Here is a 5,940-nt window from a genome sequence, read left to right as displayed (position 1 = left end):
TTGCATTTACTGAAATCGCAATTTCCCTGTACCAATTTTATTCTTCCAAAGTAAAGGCTGTAACTTTCATTGTGGAGACAAGGCCATAGTCTGAACACAGCCACTGCAAACATATCCATTTCACCACCTATTTGCCCAGGTAGCGGATGCTCGCAAAAAGGTTCTGCAGCCTGCTTGCCACGTGTTTTGTTTAATTTGCAGTGTCACTTGTGTTCCTATTTAGAAACACAGGCAGGTCGAGCCTAATGTAGCCTTTCTCTGTTGTAAACAGGCGATAGCTTTACAGCACCATCATTGCATTAAATATTGGTTGGGGATTCCAGGCACTAGGTTTTGAAGCCAATGAGTTCATATCTTAACATCATTGATCTCATTGTGTTCAAACTTTAACCAAGCATTTATAGTAATAATTTGTCAACCTCGGGAGAAATGCTTCCAAACTCACCTGAAGAATTTTGATTTTATGGGTCTTGAAATTTTACGTAGAAGGAAGGGAAGTTGGCCTCGAAAATGTTTAATACCGAGATCTGCGCACACATAAAATGATTGTGGTTGGCCATCCGAATGCTTCCCGACACAGGGCTGTCTGACTCTCAGTGAAGTTTCTTTAATAAACTCTCCCAGGGACTTACAGCTGCTCCATGATTTTATGTGGTATGAGCGGTGATGGCCTTCAACTATTGTGATGCAATAATGATGCTGGTTCCTGAATTAGTTGTGTGTCACGTGGTACTGAATCGTTCAGTGAGATGTAATTACATCCCCGGGTATTTATATTTGTACATTACAGTGACGGGCACTTGGTGTCTGACCTTAAGTGATACAAGTCTGTGGACACTATATTTCTATCAATGACATTCATGGCGCTTTTTCTCGATAAAGTTTGAGAAATATTGTCTTGCTGTTTGACTTTGTGGACAATAACTGGAAAATGGGAATAGAACCCAGTCGGTGTTTTTTTGTAAACCCCGCAAAGATCATTTATGCCTCGTTTTGTCTGTCCTGGATCCATCCCATGACATACAGACTAGAATCAGTCCCCCAGAAGCAAGGTTAGAGCCGAATGTATGGAGAAGAAGGAGTTAAATTCGAGGAGCAGAGGGTTGACACAATGAAGTCGACAAGGGTGGAAGGAGGGAGCCAGAGCGATGGACAGATGGAGACAGGGGAAATTTGTTTAGAGGGACAGAGGAAGAGAGAGGGAGAGAGAGAGACAAACAGGGATTAAGCTTCGACATTTGTTCTCAGTCATCATTTGGAAATCATTGCGGGATGACCACTTCCTAAATTCCGCACAACAACGGGCGCAAGCATGGGGCTTGTGGCGCAACGGTAGCGCGTCTGACTCCAGATCAGAAGGTTGCGTGTTCAAGTCACGTCAGGCTCATTGTGTTTATTTAGAAGCTCAATTCCCCATAGTTCAAAATAACAGCACAATGTATTCTCTGTGGCTGTATATCGTTCAATTTCTTCTTTCGATTACATGCTAAACCTTGTTGCCAGATTCAGTTGTGTTTCATGTTTCAGGCAAGTGGTGTATCCATTGGTTGGGCAAGCATTGTTAGGGCGACATGGTGGCTCAGTGATGGGCACTGCTGGCTAATAGCCCCAGTTATGTGGCTTCAATTGTACTGCCCAGAAATTGTCTGCGCGGGTAACCTCCCACAGTCCAAAGATGTGCAGACTAGGTGGATAAGCTGTGCTAAATTACCTGTAATGTTCAGGGAGGGGGAGATTTGCTGGGTTGGAGGGGGGTTGGATCGAATGGCCTGTTTTCAGAGTGTCTGGCTTCTATGACAATTGCCTGAAATGCCCATTTCCTTCAGTGTGAGAAATAAATCATGAACTGTTTACCGTAAGGTTCAAATATACAGCCGTCTTCCTCTGAGCAGTTGTTTGGTTCATTTGGTGACAGCACAGTGTGAATAAACATTACACTGACAATTTAGGACTTATTGTACAGACACCTAATTTTATGTTTCAGTCGATCAGGAGATTCTTCCATCCCCATCCTTGTCTGCCTTCCAGAGAGACCACTGTCTCCGCGACTCCCTTGTCCGCTCCACACTCCCCTCCAACCCCACCACACCCAGCACCTTCGCCTGCAACCACAGGAAGTGCTACACCTGCCCCCACACCTCCTCCTTCACCCCCATCGCAGGTACCAAGATGGCTTTTCTTATTAAGCAGTTGTTGACCCGCACATCTGCCAATGTAGTATACTGTATCCACTGTACACAGTGTGGCTTCCTCTACGTGGAGGAAACCATTCGGAGGCTTGGGGACCGCTGTGCAGAACACCTCCGCTCCGTTCGCAATAAACAATTGCACCTCACAGTTGCGAACCATTTTAACTCCCCCTCTTATTCCTCAGGCGACATGTCCTACTTGGGCCTCCTGCAGTGCCACCATGATGCCACCCGAAGGTTGCAGGAACAGCAACTCATATTCCACTTGGGAACTCTGCAGCCCAATGGTATCAATTTGGACTTCACAAGCTTCAAAATCTCCCTCTCCCCCCACCGCATCCCAAAACCAGCCCACCTCGTCCCGTACCCCCAATGCATCCCAAAACCAGCTCAGCTCGTCCCTGCCTTCCTAACCCTCCTCAAGCCACACTTCCATTTCCCAGCTGCTCACCTCTTCCCACCTCCTTGACCTGCCCGTCCTCCCCAGACTGACATATCCCCTCTCCATCTCCCCACCTATAGTCTCCTCTCCACCTATCTTCTCCTCGATCCATCTTCGGTCCACCCCCCCTCCCAATTTATTTCAGACCCCTCCACCCATCCCCCTCTCTGATAAAGGGTCTAGGCCTGAAACGTCAGCTTTTGTGGTCCTGAGATGCTGCTTTGCCTGCTGTGTTCATCCAACTACATGCTTTGTTATCTTGGATTCTGCAGCATCTGAAGTTCCCATTATCACTGATCCAATTTTAACCTCACTGCGAAGCCTCTTCCAGGGATGCCAAACCTGAAGAAGTTACCCTCCTCCCTCCCGCCTGCTGTGTTCATCCAGCTTCACACCTTGTTATCTGAGGAATATCTGAATTTCAGGCAGGACGACAGGTCAAGGGGGCGGGTTGAGGTTAGTAGGTAGGAGATGGCGATGGGGCTTGTGGTGGGAATGATGGGAGGAAGGACAGGTTAGGGAGGCTGGGACAAGCTGGGCTGGTTTTGGGATGCGGTAGGGGGAGGAGCGATTTTTAAGCTTGTGGAAGCAGCCCAATGGTATCAATGTGGACTCCACAAGCTTAAAAATCCCTCCTCCCCCTACTGAATCCCAAAACCAACCCAGCTTGTCCCGGCCTCCTTAACCTGTCCTTCCTCCCACCTATCCTATCCTCCCACTTCAGGATACAGAATTGGATTGAAAGTAAAAGGCAAAAAGATGGTGATGGAGGGTTACATTTCACACTAGGGGTCTGTGACAAGCAGTGTGCTGTAAGGATTGGCGCTGGACCCACTGCTCTTTGTCCTTTTATGAACATGATTTGGATGTGAAGATAGGAATTATGGTTAGTGAATTTGCAGATGACACCAAAATTGGAGGTGTAGTGGACAGTGAAGAAGGTTACCTCGGAGTGTAACTTGATCTTGATCAGATGGGGCAATGGGGCGAAGAATGGCAGATGGAGTTTAATTCAGATAAATGTGACAAGCTGCATTTAGGAAATGCAAATCAGGGGAGTGCTTAGACACTTAATGGTAAGGTCCTGGGGAGTGTTGCTGAACAAAGAGACCTTGGAGTGCAGGTTCATAATTCCTTCAAAGTGGAGTCAGAGGTAGAGAGTTTGGTGAAGAAGGTGTTTGAGATGCTCGCTTTGATTGCCCAGTTCATTGAGTGGAGAAAATTAGGAGCTCATGTTGCAGCTGTATAGGACATTGGTTAGGCCTCTTTTCTGATATTGTGTTCAATTCTGGTCTCCCTGCTACAGGGAGGATGTTGTGAAATTTAAAAGCGTTCAGAAAATATTTACCGGGATGTTGCCAGGGTTGGCGGGTTTTAGGCTATCGAGAGAGGTTGAATAGACTGAGGCTATTTTCACCCGAGTGTCAAAAGTTTTATCAAATCATGGGAGGCATTGATGGGGTGAGTAGACAAGGTCTTGCCCTCGGGGTCGACCAAGAGGCATAGGTCTACCAAGAGGCATCGGTCTAACGTGAGAGGGGAAATATTTAAAAGGGACCTAAGGGGCATTTTCTTTTCAGCAGAGGGTGGTGAGTGTATGGAACTTGCTGTCAGAGGGTGTGGTGGACGCTGGTACAATTACAACATTTAAAAGCCATCTGTGTGGGTATATTAGTGGAAGGAATTAGACGGATGCGGCTCAAATGCTGGAAAATAGAATTACATTAGTTTAGGTTTTCTGGGAAGCATGGACGAGTTGGTATTTCTACCACTCAAAGACTCTGCAAACTCTAATTTCACTCAGAATCAAAAAAAATTACCACATCTCAGATGGAGCCGTGCGGCTCACCTTCGCGTTGCTGGCGCTCCACAATGAGGAAATGCATATCTCTTTTTGTTTCAGTCACTTGCCTTATCCCTGTAACTGTAAGAGGGGCACTCTCGGCGGCATGGCGTGGGCTGGGAACCCCGGAGAGGGACACTCTCGGCGGCATGGCGTGGGCTGGGAACCCCAGAGTGGGACACTCTCGGCGGTGGCGTGGGCTGGGAACTCCGGAGAGGGACACTCTCGGCAGCATCGTGTGGGCTGGGAACCCCGGAGAGGGACACTCTCGGCGGCATGGCGTGGGCTGGGAACCCCGGAGAGGGACACTCTCGGTGGAAGTATGCCATAATACCGGAGAAGGAAAGTGGGATTCTCTTTGTTATTTATTTTTTTCAAGTTTTATTCTCAGTCAAAGTGAATAATGTCTATGTATAAGCGACATTACACACTTTCCGCAGTATTTTTATATTGAATACTTATGACAACAAAGTATATTTTGTTCCAACTCTGCACGTTGCTACTTTTAACATAGCCATCTGATTCCCTTTTATATCGAGTGAATCTGACTCTGTCAGTCTGAGACAATGTTTTCCAGGGGGTTACCGCTCCCTGTGTGTAAATGTTCTTCCCCACATCACTTTTATTTCTTCTCCTCATGGCTTTAAATCTCTGCCTAACCGTTCTCGATCCTTTCAGACATGGGAGCATTCTCACCGTCTTATTTCCTTTGTCCATAGCCCTCATATTTTGGAAAGTTTCAATCAGACCAGCTCTCACTCTCCTATTCTGCAAGGAAATGTCTCAATTCTCCAAACTGCCTTTATCGCTGACATTTCTTATACACAGCGCTATTCACGGGAACCTATTCAGCGCTGTCTCCGATTGCTCCACCTCCCCACTAGCTGATGTTTCACGCCCAGAACTGAGCAACAAACAGCTGGAGGATTCACTCAGAGTTGGATTGTGTGCGCGCACATTACGACACGTTTGTTTTTGTTTTAACGTGTTTCCCTTTGCCCTGTTCGCCACAATGATTGCTCTGCCCCATCCCCACTTCAGCCAATCCAACCTCATTTAGCGAAGCTGCTTTCTCGAAAACTGATTGCAACTCTTGGCAAAAGTGATTACTTTTGATTTTGTTATAACGGGGACTGTTCGACACCCTTGCGTTAGACAGACTGACAAGAATTGGCTTTCAGCTCCACTCGATAGAAATGCATAAAATGCAAGAGAAGGAAAGTTTGGCAAATAGCAGCGAGAGTGGAATCTGACCCAACACGTGCAAAGCACAAGAGATTAACAGTTCATTTTCCTAACCCCTCAGCCGTCTCGTCACTGAAACCAAAGTTTACCATATGACCATGTTTATCTCATATCTCCAAACAGCTGAGTAAATTGTGCAGAGCAGCAGCTACCTCTCCTAGTATTAGTAACATGATAAACAGCAGACCACGATTCTGAGATGATGGTATGACGTCTGCAGG

At 46.8% G+C, this 5,940-nt stretch overlaps 1 non-coding gene across 1 annotated transcript; it reads left to right on the top strand.

Moving 5' to 3' along the window:
- The first annotated feature begins 1,315 nt into the window (after positions 1–1,315).
- Positions 1,316–1,387, top strand: trnaw-cca (transfer RNA tryptophan (anticodon CCA)). Its single transcript has one exon. It is a non-coding gene; the product is annotated as a tRNA-Trp (tRNA).
- The last annotated feature ends 4,553 nt before the right edge of the window (positions 1,388–5,940 follow it).

Source organism: Stegostoma tigrinum, unplaced genomic scaffold (genome assembly GCF_030684315.1).
Source record: "Stegostoma tigrinum isolate sSteTig4 unplaced genomic scaffold, sSteTig4.hap1 scaffold_232, whole genome shotgun sequence".
NCBI classification, from domain to species: Eukaryota; Metazoa; Chordata; class Chondrichthyes; order Orectolobiformes; family Stegostomatidae; genus Stegostoma; species Stegostoma tigrinum.
This window is presented reverse-complemented; position numbering and strand designations above follow the sequence as displayed.